The following is a 13,858-nucleotide window of genomic DNA, read 5'->3' on the forward strand; positions in this document are numbered from 1 at the left end:
AAGGATTTCTACCATACAATGACTCTCTTAAATCTCCTCAAATTTACTGAGCTGATCATTATTTTGCTTTTAACTTACATAAATGTGAATTTTTTAATGAGTACCACCAAATGTTTATTTAAACATGAGCTTTGATTAAATGTTCTTTTGCCCTTGGAAGTGGTAGGTATCTGGCAAACAAATATCTTAACTAAATCTGGTACACCCCCCCCCCCCAAAAAAAAAAAAATGTGTGCAGGAGAGGCCTATGGAAAGTCAACATCAATTGCTTCATTAGGATAATGTTCAAAAAGTGGTTCAAAAGTGATTTAAAGATTGTGAAGGGAAAATTCACTGAGGAATGCCTTCTCCATAAATGGCCCTTGATAACATCCTCTTAAATGAAGTGCCTTGCTGTGTCTGTGGCAGAAGTCAAGCATTGACTCTCTGAATTTATTATATGCATGTTGGTGGACAACCAACTGAACTTGTCAGCCCCCAAAGAACAGGATTCTTCTGCATAGATAAAGCCTAGAAATGAGAAAAATGATACCCTCTGCTGAATCTTTCATCCATTGTTTTATTGGAACTGGGGATTAAAATCTCTGCTGAGTCTTAACACTGATAGAGAATAAATGCTCTGATCAAAATTCTTCAGGTAGAAAAATCAAATCTAAGTCATTAACGAACTTGAACAGCAGTCTTTAGAATTTAAAAATTTAAGACAGCAGAAGTTGAAGTTAGTTTTGGTAAGAAATGATATTTTCTATCATTTTGTTATACTTTAAATTTGTTTTTTGAGAAAGAGTGATGAAGCCTGGTAAAAAGTTGGTTCTGCAGTGCAGATTGACTCTGTCTAGAAAGAGTCGACTGGAGATGGGTAAAGAACCTATATGGGTGCTTTGGAATTTTCCTTTTTGATAAATGTCTGACATATGTATTTCATTGGATTGCTATGCTTGTATGAAGTGAAAACAAATGTAAACGCTTATGTAGACAGCTTGACATACAAGTATGCAAGTTCAGGTGTGTTGACTAAAGCTAGTTGATTTAAAGGTAACCGTTTTATCTAATATAATTAAAGTCTAAGATTTTATAGAACTAGTTTTCTAATAATGATTTCCAGATTTAAAAATATTGCTACTATCATTACTTAGCCCTACTTTTGCATTTTAAAATACTCCTGAATACAGTTATGAACTAATTAGATTGGACTTAGCCTTACACCATGGAGATACAGGCTTTAACTATTCAGTGGTTTCCAGTGGACAGAGATGATGAAGAATGCCTTGTGAACAGCCTAATCCCAGAACATACTCCTTCCTTGCTGTTTTTTGTGTGAAAACTTGAGACCACCAAATGTATCAATCCTGTCCAACTCTCCTGAATGGGGGCAAACTTTGCATATAGCTAGCCAAAAAGGGGATCCACCAAAATATGATTATACCAAACTTGTTTAGCCTCCAACTTAAATTATACTAGTCAACTTATAGATGTTCAGATGATAACTACCCTTTAGTAGATATGCTGCCAACTAGATTCATGCATGTTTCATTTGCAGTGCTTGCATTGGTTAGAATCTAGGATTTTAGGGTCCTACAGTGTACTAAAGCATTTCAATAAAATCCTGCTGACTAAAAATAATAATAATAATAAAAATTCCATTTTGCACGCCAGAGTTTATGACGGTGACCTTCATTTCTATTTCAGTAATATACAACCATCCTCATGGTTTCTTGTGATCATTTGTTTATGAAAACAAAAGATCTTTCCAAGTCTGTGATAGCTTTACTTTGGTTCAGCTAAATTTGATATTTCACATTCCATATGTCAGAGAATCCAGTTCAATTTCCCTGAGTGATAGAATCATGGACTTAATTTTTATTTTGAATTTTGACTTTATTTTGACTTCTTAATGTATAACAGTTCTTCCTTTTAAAGAAAGAGACTCATATTAACCATAGGTTTAGAAGATTCTACAATATGTCAATCTTTAATTTCTATTGATTACGTGTATGTGTGTATGTATGTATATGTGTGTGTGTGTATATATATATATATAAAGTAATTATAGTATCAAAGTGTCATGACAGTGTAATATTTTATAATGGTTACTCTAAAGAAAAGCCAGAAGTTTTTTTTTTTTCTTAATTTTTTAAAAATTTATATGTGACAGTGGGATGCATTACAATCTGGGCCAAATTGACATCTGGGTCAAATGGTGGTTCCATTGACAATTTTCCAAGAAATCTCCATACTGCTTTCCATATTGGCTGCACCAATTTGCAGTCAAACCATCAGTATGATTGTACCTTTTTTCCCACATCCTTGCCAACACTTATTGTTGTTTGTTTTCATAATAGCTGCCATTCTGACAGGAGTGAGATGAAATCAGAGTGGTTTTGATTTTTGCATTTCTCTAATTGCTAGAGATTATGAGCATTTTTTCATATATTTGTTGATTGATGGTATATCATCTTCTGAGAAGTGTCTGTTCAGGCCCTTGGCTCATTTATTGATTGGGTTATTTGTTTTTTGATGTTTGTCTTTTTGTGTTCTTTATATATTCTAGAGATTAGTGCTGTATCTGATGTGTGAGGGGGAAAGATTTGCTTCAAGATGTAGCCTCTCTATTCACCTCACAGATGGTTTCTTTGGCTGAGAAGAAACTTTTTAGTTTGATTCCATCCCATTTATTGATTCTTGATTTTAATTCTTGCTCCAAAAGAGTCTTATTAAGGAACTTGGGGCCTAATCCCACACGATGGAGATTAGGGTCTACTTTTTCTTCTATTAGATGTAGGGTCTCTGGTTGTATTCCTAAGTCCTTGATTCATTTTGAGTTCAGTTTTGTGCATGATGAGAGATAGTGGTTTAATTTCATTTTGTTGTATATGGATTTCCAGTTTTCCCAGCACCATTTGTTGAAGAGGCTATCTTTCCTCCAATGCATGTTTTTGGCACCTTTATCTATTGTAAAATAATTGTAATTTTGTGGGTTAGTCTCTGTGTCCTGTATTCTGTACCATTGTTCTACCAGTCTGTTTTGGTGCCAATACTATGCTGTTTTTGTTACTATTGCTCTGCAGTATAGTTTAAGGTCTGGTATAATGATGCCACCTGCTTCACTCTTCTTGCTAAGGATTGCTTTAGCTATTCTGGGTCTCTTATCTTTAGAGTTTTTTTTTTTTTTAACAAGCATTATGGAAATAAGTTTCAGTGAAGGATCTGTAGTTCTGAGTTGGGATACATTTATCTGTAAGTTAAAAATAGTTCAATAAAATCAACTTAAAACATGGGGCACAATAATTTGTTTCATATAACAAGGATTCAATATTCAGGATGATTCTAAGCTGGCTGATTCACAGGGTCAACAATGATAGGGCTCTTGGTGGATTTTTCTATAATTTCATTAATGTTTATCTCATGGGTGCAAAGTCGCTATAGGAATGCCAAGCATCATGTCTTTATATTGTAGTATAAAATATATTTATCTTGTGTCAATTTTTTAAAACACAGTGAACCCATCACTATAGCTCTGTAGCTGTATTTTCTTTATGCCTTAATTGTTAGTATTGTGTTCTATCTTCAGTGTGCATCTCTTATTGTCAAAGAGAATTATTGAATTGATCAATATTCAGCCTCAGTATCTTGAAAGGGGGTCTTAGAATTACATGGACATAAAATATCTGAAATATAATATCAGAGCTTGTTTAGAAAATATGAATAAGGAGGGACAGTGACATCTGTCACAATGGGTTCTATTTTGGTTTATGTAACTTCACTATTTGAATATTAAAGTGTCCTCAAAACAAGTTTCAAAAAGTTAACTTGCTGTGAGGAAGATAACTTCCATGTTAGATACATACTTCCAGATTTTTTCTTTTCTGACATCATTATGGTATTTTTGCAAAGAAACCTATGCTCTATATGCTGGGGTAAAGAAAGACAAGGTAGAGTAGACTTGCAAAAATGTGGTGAGGCCTAAGTTGCCCAAATCAGATTTGAGCAAGATTTTATTTTCTTTATGTAAATTAGATAAGTGTTATATGTGAAAGAAAATACTAATGAAAAAAGTTAAGAGAAAATATATAATTTTTAAAAAATATTTCCTTTTTAATGTTATTTTATACAGATAGCAATAGGTGAGATAGTAATATTAAAGGATGGAGCATCTGAGGGAAATGGTAATATTGAACTCTTAGATCAGTCGTGACTAACCTTGAGCAAGTTACCTAACTTCTTTTGCTGTTTATAATGTTTGGAAAAACAGTAATTTCTTGAAGGATGTTGTGAAGATTAATATAGATGACATAAAAGCCCATATAATATTATCAGGATGCTCTTTGGTCTGTGTTAAGCACTGTCGATGTTAGCTATTAATATAATGTAATACAGTTTAAATGGTTTTTCAATACATGAACTTATGGAAATATAATTTCACAGGTTAAAATATGAAGTCATATTTCAAGGACTAAAATAGGCGATGGGATTATTTTAAACAGACAACACTCCACAAGAATATGTAAACCCCTCCTCAATTCCAATCAGATTAAAGAGATAAGCCTAATGACTTTTAAAGCAGTCACTATAAATAGTTTTGGTTCTACTTAGTTCCAAGGAGGAAGGGGTATGAGATACTAAAGGTTGGAATTTAGTAAGATGTAAATACCTGTTTCCCCCGGTTGTCTTATTCTAGGAAGTTGCTCCTAGGTCTGACTATGTATCCATTTGTTTACATCAAAGCTCAGTTAAGTTCAAGGCAAAAGGAAGCCAGTGCTTGTCCCAGAGACTTTGAGGGTTGCTGTCTGATGGAGGGGACCGGAAGATTGAGCTGGTATTGACTAATCCAGTTAAGCAATAGAGGGTGAGAGACTCCAGAAAAAAACTGTTGGACAGAGGCCAGGGAGTGAGACTCATGCAGCACGAGTGTGCTGTCCTCAGCTTCACCCCAGCTTCTGGGCAGGGTAGCAGAACTTGGGAATAAATGTGACTGTAGTGGCACCACGAGAGTGGATTTTACAAGAGTTACCAGGGATTGCCAGGAGATTTTTAAGTGGGCGAGGGGTGGGGGAATAAGGGAGATTAGTACTAAATCTGTACTTTTCAAAAGCTCACTTCAGTAACACAGTTCGACAATGTAGACTATTTCCATATCAAAGTGTAAAATAGTACAAAGAAACATTTTAAAACATTATTTTCAAGTTTCCTTGTGTTTAACTTCTTTATGAACATATCAATTAGGCTTCTATATTGGTGTGGATGATTATTTATCCATCTCAGTTTTCTTATTTCCATAGGCCTGAGCACTGGCTTTTTCTGCCCCCAACATTCATAGTCAGATGATGTGCTTTTATCCATAGATACAAAGAAACATACTAAGATCTTTTTAAAACATATATTACTTCAGAAAGCAAAGAGATCTGTACTGACAGAACACTCACCTTTTGATATTTTTATTCTGAATAGTGTAAGGCTTAGAAATCATGATAATGCTTCCAAAGTTATAAACAAATCTCTTAGATTTTGTATTTATTATTTTCAAATAATAGTTTCTGCATTTTATAACAAGTCAACAGATTTGCCCTTATTTTCTAGATTTAAATGGGCTTTTCTTTAGGCTGAAAGTTGCCAAATAACAAAACGAAGATGATTATAAAATGCATCAAGTATTTTCTAACTTTTTAGCATTGAGATTTGTGTGACTTGAAATAGAATGTTTAGTTTTTATTTGTGCTTCCTAATGCAAATGAAGTGAGAACTTTTAGCAGTCTGGCTGCTTTGGAAACCTGCGTTTTCTTCTAGTGAAGCCTGAGTTAGGTACTCAATTTGAAATGACTTTTCTCTTTTATTTTGAAGCTACCACAACTCCATTTCCCTTCTCAGAGTCCTTGGCTCCTGGTGGAAATTGCTAACTCTTCCTCTGGATGGGGTAATGTCCTCTGCCTTGACCAGCTTGAGCATAGAGATGGTCTATTGTTTTCTCTATGGAGCCTACCATTTGTCCTCCTAAAACCCCCTTTAGGATTGCCACCTCTGTGTAGGTTGAACCATAGACCCTCTGCTATGGTCTCCATTGTGCTATTTGATAATAATTTTTCTGTATGTGTAACTAAGCTTGTTTCCATTAAAGGTTTTGTCTATTTTCAGATCCTCTGGACTCAGAAATAGCTACGGTTAAAGATTAGTTCATTAAAGTTAAATGACTATCAATAAGTGTTTTAATTATAATCTGTGTGGAAATAAGATAATCCTGAAACATCAAAGTAACAGAGAAATGCTTCTGCTGAGTGATTTATATTACAAAAGGCAAAATTTAAATATGAACAAGAAAATGCTTATAGTATACTAAGCATCCTCATGTTTTCCTACCAATTTTTAGTAATACTCATGAACTAGATGCATAAAATCAAGGTTACCTATTTCATCCTAATTGTGGATATGTCACATTTATCTAATTTTCTTAATTTCTTCAAGTCAGTTGTCTTCTTTGTAAAAAAAATATGTATATATATATATATATATATATATATATATATGGCTAAAAGTACTTAATTCATAGAAGTTTTCTGGACATGAATATTTAACATGACACCTGACCCATGGTAATGTGTGCATAAATATTTGTCCTTTTCCTATTCTTTCCTAGAATTTGTCAAGTTGTCCCAAATAAGGAGAAAGGAATAGGATATATTGTTTAATTTACGTCATTCGATTAATAATTTAATCAAAAAATTCTATTTGATTAATATAGCCTATTTTAATTCTATTTAATGATTTAGTTTAAAATTAAAACACACAAGAACACTGGAATTAAAGTTTTAAAAAATTAACTTCATACTAGTAGCAGTAATATTAACAATGTATGGAAATCAAAAAGAAGCATAAAGTATTAAAATGACCCAGGAGGTTATTATTAGGTTGAGTAACATCACTGAAGAACAAAGAATAATGACATACACAAAAAATGGAAGCAGTACCTTGTCCAATCACAGGGCAGAGCCTGGGATAAGAGATGTGAAAAAAAGGTGACAAGTAAAGAAAGTAGGAACACAATGATAAAAATCAAGCAATATTTGACTTGAGGGCTTTAAAAATAACCATTAGGATGATTTAAAACAAGATTTTCCTGACTCCCTAGCTCTCTAAATCCTTATTTTTCTAAATGATAGAGATTCAATGATCCATAAGATTTTTTCAACTTCTGCAATATGAAGGTCATGAAGGAAAGAGAAGAACTGTATCACATGTAGATGTGGGCAAAAGGGTCCCTGGACTGTGAGTCACAACTATTTATATCTGAGCAATTGTGCATGTCCTATGAGTCAAAGGACTTTGTGGTCTCCCCCCCACCTTGAATCTTTGTGAAATTGTCTTCTGTGTATGTACAATGTAAGCTCCTCTATACTAAGTGCCAGTTTGGATAAGCACTACTATTGGGTTGTCTCCGCAAGTATTAGTAACCTCAATGACAGTTCATCTGAGAAATACATTTAATGTGTATCTAAAACCCTCTGTTCAATTGGATGCAGCCAAGACTGCTTTAAATCAATGCTTAGACAACAAGCCATTTCTGAACTGGCTTCAGACAACTCTACTTGATAGATTTTTTAAAACTTTTATGTAAGAGCAGAGAGTTAGCCTGTACTATTTCTAGCCAATCCATAAATCTTTGAAATCATTTATTTCACCATTAAAACCTCAATTAATATTTATTATGCCAACCTCCTGAGGGAATAAAGATAACTAAGTTTTGGATTTGTATTAAATGCTAGGTAACTATCTCTAGAATGAATGTTCTCAACTAGGGTAGGTTCAAAGTATGGAACACTTGGATACACGCTGTAATTTATGTTGAAGTATTTGAAGTATATTGCAGAAAATGTCATGGTAAGAATCGTGCTTTCTTCTTTGTGGCAGAGTTCTCAGCATGTAGTGGCTACATGATAAATATTCATGAGGTATGTGTGAGTACATGAGGATAAATGTCATCAGGCTTGAAATCTGCAATTGTTTCTTAAATGATTTGGGAAACAATCATATTTTTGGTTTCATTTAGCATATATTAAAATGCCCTTAATCTTTAGAGTATGTTTGTTTTAAACTGTAATTATGTATTGCATATTTAATGGTATGCTCATCAAATAGTACCATCTTGGTTCTCTTATAGGGCGAAGGAGTGTCACCACTATGGTGAGCCTGAACTTGATAGTGACAGTTTTCCACGGCTCTGTTCAATGTTATCTTCAGCTTTCCAAAATCCAGAGTATTCATTGGTGCTTTGTTTCTCCTCTCAAAGTCCAGCATACATGTTCTTCAGTGCTTCCATGGAAGACCATAAAGTCCTTCAACTAAGACACAGAATGGAAGGAGTCCAGGGAATTGCTAGGGGAAAATAAGTAGGGCCATCCCTGGAGAGGGAACTGCTACAGTGTTCTTTTAAACGTCACAGAGTAATTGTTTATTTTTTTTTTTTTTTCAAAAAAAGAAAAGGACCAGGATAAAGAGAGCTCATTTTCAAGCTGGACAGGTTAGCAAATACTGGGTGCAGGGTTTACTTTGGTTTAGGAGTCTACTGCCTCATTGGAGTGTCAATCAAAATTCCACAGCCATTCTTGGATACTTGGAGGTGGGGCTGTCTGGCATACAGCAATGATTTGATCCAGCACTTGCAGCAAACAGACTGGAGTCATCAGTGTTATTCTGTGGTCTTCCAACAGCATTTTCAAAATACGTTAATATTCGTGGCCTTGCACTCTCTCATCGGACTTCTTAACCGGTAATTACATCTATATAATAACTGAAAGTTACCTAGTTTAAAGATGTAAGAGTCCAGACTGGTGCCTGCAGTACTAAACTGTCTTGCTTTGTTCTGATTTTTGCTTTGTCCTTGCCCAGTTTAGGGTATACTTGAATTTCTCTCTTCTCTCAGGGAATAGAATATGTGTGGTATTGTAGGCATTCAGGCACTGTTTCCCAAACTTTTAAATAAGGATTATACTTAAAGAAAGTGGCGAGAGGTGTAGTAATTTACTGTGATCTCACCTAGGTCCACACTAATAATTGAAAAGAGGGCATTCAAAAGTATTTGAAATTATTTAAACCCTCCAACATATGGTTCCATTTTTGCAACAACAGAAATACCTTAGTAGAGCAAAATACTAAAAAGTACAACATTATGTGCAGGTATCTTTTTATTCTGAGGGATATGTATGTCCTAGGAAGACTTAAATTGTAGATGGTTACTTTCAACCCAAGAGGAAATTAACAGAGTTATAGAAGTTTTGGTCTCCCTTGTATTAAGATTTTAAGGCAGAGTGGCTGTCTTCTCAGACAGAAAAAACAATCTGTGCTCCCTGCTTCTGATGATCAGTGCAACAAGTAGAGGTCACAGGCAGTCACTACTGCTGGAATTCCTGGCATGGCACTAGTCAACAGGTGCCTTCTGTGACATGCCCAAGAGGTGATTTTGTAATTTTACTTAGGTTAGAGAGCTCAGTTATTGTAATATATTGACTCTGGCTACTAAATCTCTGATGCAATAGCAAATAGGATGTATAAGGTAACAAATAATTAACCAGTAAATTAAAGCTGGCTTCCAATTTGCAAGTCATCCCTCAAGATGTTTTTCAAGGAAAGAATTTACCACATAGAATGGCAGTGGAAAGTATTGAAAATTAAGCATAGAACTAGGCAAAATTGTACAGATTAGTTACGATCACTTTGCTGGTCACATACAATCATTCCTCTTTGTGAACTTTTATTTGGACTAGCACTGTAATACTATGACTTGTAGGAATAGACCATATTTGTATGTCTTAATTTTATTTATTGCAATTAAATAGTTAGAAATGCAGCCTAGTGAATTAAAACAGTGCAAAGGCAATGGTTTATCTCAGTGGGCACTATGAAACAGGAGACTGAAGAGGTGTTTTTAGACAGGAACAGGAAATGCTAATATAAACTCATTGAAAAAATAACTTTTCATCCACATTTATGTAATTTGTGTGTCTCTTGGGTAGTTAATATTGTTACTCAAATATTCTAGAGAAGCCATAATTACAAAGTTTTAATACAAGATCTCAGGCAAAATCGCTGCTTTACTATTATCAAGGTTACTGTAGTATACAATAATTATGTACAAATTGAAGGAACATATTAAGACTACTAAACATATATTCATAGAAAATAAATCATGAAACTAGCATTATATAAATGACTCTCTAGAATTTAGATTGTATGTTTCATCTTTGTTCATTCATTCAACAAATATTTGTTTGCTCAATACATAATATATAGGTACTGACAATTTTTTTGTACTTAGTCAGTACCTCAGTACTAGATGGAATATTTTCTGCACTTAACTTGTTCTACCTAGTACTGAATATTCAATAATCCCCTAATACAAGTTATATTCTTCTAAAAAAACTGAATGCCTATCAGTACAGGAGACATTGGATGAAAGTCACTTCTTGACTGGACAATCAAGGGATCCTCCACTGATTTTGCTATAGTGTTCATATTTGTTCATTAAAGATGATGAAAGATCAGTGGACTAGTAAGTATCTGCAGTCTGTGGAGTTGTAGGTTGCTTAGAAACTCCGTGACTATGGGCTTGCTATGGCAACCCAATTTATCAGTGAATGAAAAACTAAGCTGGCTTTGTGCTAAATCTCCATATTTTGCTGGTAAGAATATTCAGATTATCCCTTTTATCAGTATTTTTGTTATTTATACAATCAAGCTAAATATTGTAATTTACTAAATATTGAAAACAATTTATTAATATTACAAGAAAGCAAAGCATAAATTCTATATTTTTAATTCAAATTTATAATGTCTACTAGTTCTTCTATTGTCTGAATTTTGATATATACAGAAACATATGATTTTTATTAAATGTATGCAGAAAAAACTAGTATAGCATATTATCCATATGCAAATAAATATTTATGTAAATCTCTCAAATATTATTTCTGTGTTAACCTAAAAGTCTATCTAGTGTAATGTCACTTTTATTTTATATCACTAACTCACTTCACAGATCATATAAATATGAAACTGTATTAGTTCTATTTTGAATCTTATGTTTTAAGTAATATACCACATAATCTGCTACACAAATGTATTTACTGGAAAAGCAAGTTTTGGTGATGTGGAAAGGCATTGGGGAACGTGCTTTTACCCTTAGTTTGAGCAGTTGCTTACTGCAATAAATGTATGATGAGATGATTTTACCCGTTGTTTTTAGGCATGCTTTTAGATTCTAATAGCTTTCATTGTTTCATATATTTATGCTATATGTGTACTGTAATCTTCTCTGCACTTCTTCAAATGTAAGTGTTGTGTTTACTTTATCTCCCTATTGATTGCCTCTGCTGTGTTTATCACAGTCAATAGCAAGGTAGAGTTAGCAGGCTCTCCTGAGACAGGACTACTAGCAGGCTTTTTTTATTGTCCTTTTCTCCTGGGTTTTGGCATTTATGCATTTTGTTTTGATATTTAAGATTCACCATATTAAAAGTTCTCTTGAGAGTGAATGAAGCAGTCTGACTTAGGTTTTCACAGGACAGTGCTACATTTGATGGTTTCAATTTTTCTTTATGCTATATTCACCTCCACATAATTCTGAAGATAATCAATCTGCTTTACTATTTTGAATCATCTATATTTTCAGTTCAGCTATGCATTGCCTCTGTGGATAATCATATGCTTCATCTCACAGATGGAAAGAAGTACAAGAGATAGAACTTGGGCCATTTCGCTGGAATTAACTTCCCTGAAAAAGTCAATACCCAAAGTTCTTATTTAAAGATTTATGACTAGGCCATATTGGTCCTTCCCTTGACAGGGAGCATTTGGTTAAGTTCCACTGATTTGAAAAAATAAGTGAGCAGTCCAAAATATTGAACAATGCAAAGGAGTCAAACTCTTATCATGTAATCATATATATGTATTACATTCTATCAGGAGACAGTAGATTGGCATGTATAAATTAGATTTCAGAACATAAATATTCTGGAGACATGAAACAGACTCATAAGACAGAACAAAAACATATAGTACTACTTACTTATCTACATTTCATGTTTAATCATGCTTGTTAATGTGATTGAATTATTCTAATAAATTTTAGAAAAATTCATTTTAATCAAAATGTCTACTCCTGGCAATGAATATAAACACTCAATCGACATTTAGCATCATTTAAAATGTTTGGGTAAATATTTCACAGAACCAAGTAATCCATTTTATAACTATTCAATAAATGTCTAAGGAATGATAGAATTTTAAAGTCCTTCATAAAAATATTCTCCACTGTGAAATTTCTTTATCTGTTCAATATTCAGATTTTTGCTTAAAGAAAACTATATATGCGTGATATCTATTGAACACACACACACACACACACACCTAAGACGCATATCTGGAAAACAAGTTATTTTAAATTTAACATCTGATAACTTGAAAAAGCAAAGATACCATATCTCCTACAAAAGTATTTAACATGCTCATGTCTGTTTTTAACCTATGCTGTGATACTAATAATAGTTTATTCAGCATCTATTCATGGAATATTTGGGCATGCATTATTATGTGTCAGACACCTTTAAACTCTGGAATATAGTAGTAACACTACAACATGGTTCCCAGTGAATACATTGTAGGAAATTTTACTGTGACCTGCTCCTTTGCTACTCATGAAAGAACAAATGCATGATAACTTGAACTTTTCTGGAATACCTTCTATGGCAGGACACTAAAGTGCTCTGGGGGTATATAAAAGAAAATAATGCCACATGGTATTTTATGTGGTAAAAATGAGGGTTAAAATAATAAATGCCAGAATAAGGTTAAATATTGACTAAAATTCTTATCATAATATTTTAAGGTTCATTTTTGTGTATTGAACTGCCATTGGAGGATGTCTCCTCTTAAAATAGAAACATCACTAAAGTGTATAAGATAAGCATATCCATGAAAGGATTCAAGGACCCCAAAACTCATGGTTTCTTCTAATGTAGGGTTATTTGTAATTTTGTGTGTGGAATTGCATTAAGTTAATTTAGATGCAATCATAAATTTATACACCTAAAACTGGATATCACTGAGAGAAAATTAAGATAGAAAACATCAATTAGTCAAAACTCAAGAATCAGTGAGTATAGGGTAAATGAGGAAGAAAAGAAGGAAAAATAAGGAAAAAAATGGTGAAAGAATTTCATAAGTCCACATGAAAACTAATTATAAAACGTTTTTGAAAATATGCATGTTTATGACATAGGCAGCATTTAATGTTTGTATTTGGGGTTGCGTGAATGTCGTTTTCATATTTTAATGGATTTATTTCACCTCAGATTTTTGCTCACTTTCATCTGCTTTCCTCCAACCTACTGTGATTACCCGATTTTTCCCCGAGGAGTTATTGAAAATGAGAGGAAAAACAGGCCTAGCAATAATCTTGGATCATGGCCAGAAAATATTTTTAGTCTTTAGGCTCATGGAGGATGCTGCTACAAGACTTATAAATGCAGCTTGGTAAAATGATATCCTTAGCATATTCACACTGAGCACCAGTGCACCATGTTAACAAAGGAACATCCAAGTACAATGAAACATAGACAAAACAAGCATCTTGCCTCACATTTGTATCTGGATCCATGAACAGGAGGCATTTTGGAGCAGGAGAGCTTGCTAAACCAAATTTGAAATTGTGGGCTCCAAATTCAAACTGAGCTGTGTTCTAGAAATCTCTGAGGATCTATGTCCTAATTCAGCAGTGCAAAAGTAGCAGGGCGAGTAGCCATTTTAAGGATGACATTCCACAGCAAGTAAGATTCTGTAACCCACTATTGTTTGCTTAAATCTCATCTCCAAA

General features: G+C 33.6%; 1 protein-coding gene across 3 annotated transcripts in view; it reads left to right on the forward strand.

Annotated features, from left to right (window-relative positions):
• The window catches only part of Cd36 (CD36 molecule (CD36 blood group)), an 80,486-nt gene that overhangs the window by 24,544 nt on the left and 42,084 nt on the right, over positions 1 to 13,858 (forward strand). Inside the window, exon 1 of one of the 3 annotated variants that reach the window (XM_076835063.2) lies at positions 8,628 to 8,758. The exons of the other annotated variants lie outside the window; for them this stretch is intronic. The gene's annotated coding sequence lies outside the window, so the exon portion shown is untranslated. Of the gene's footprint in view, positions 1 to 8,627; positions 8,759 to 13,858 lie in introns of those variants that run through there. 3 annotated transcript variants of the gene reach the window in all.

This window comes from Callospermophilus lateralis, chromosome 1, assembly GCF_048772815.1.
Source record: "Callospermophilus lateralis isolate mCalLat2 chromosome 1, mCalLat2.hap1, whole genome shotgun sequence".
NCBI lineage: Eukaryota > Metazoa > Chordata > Mammalia > Rodentia > Sciuridae > Callospermophilus > Callospermophilus lateralis.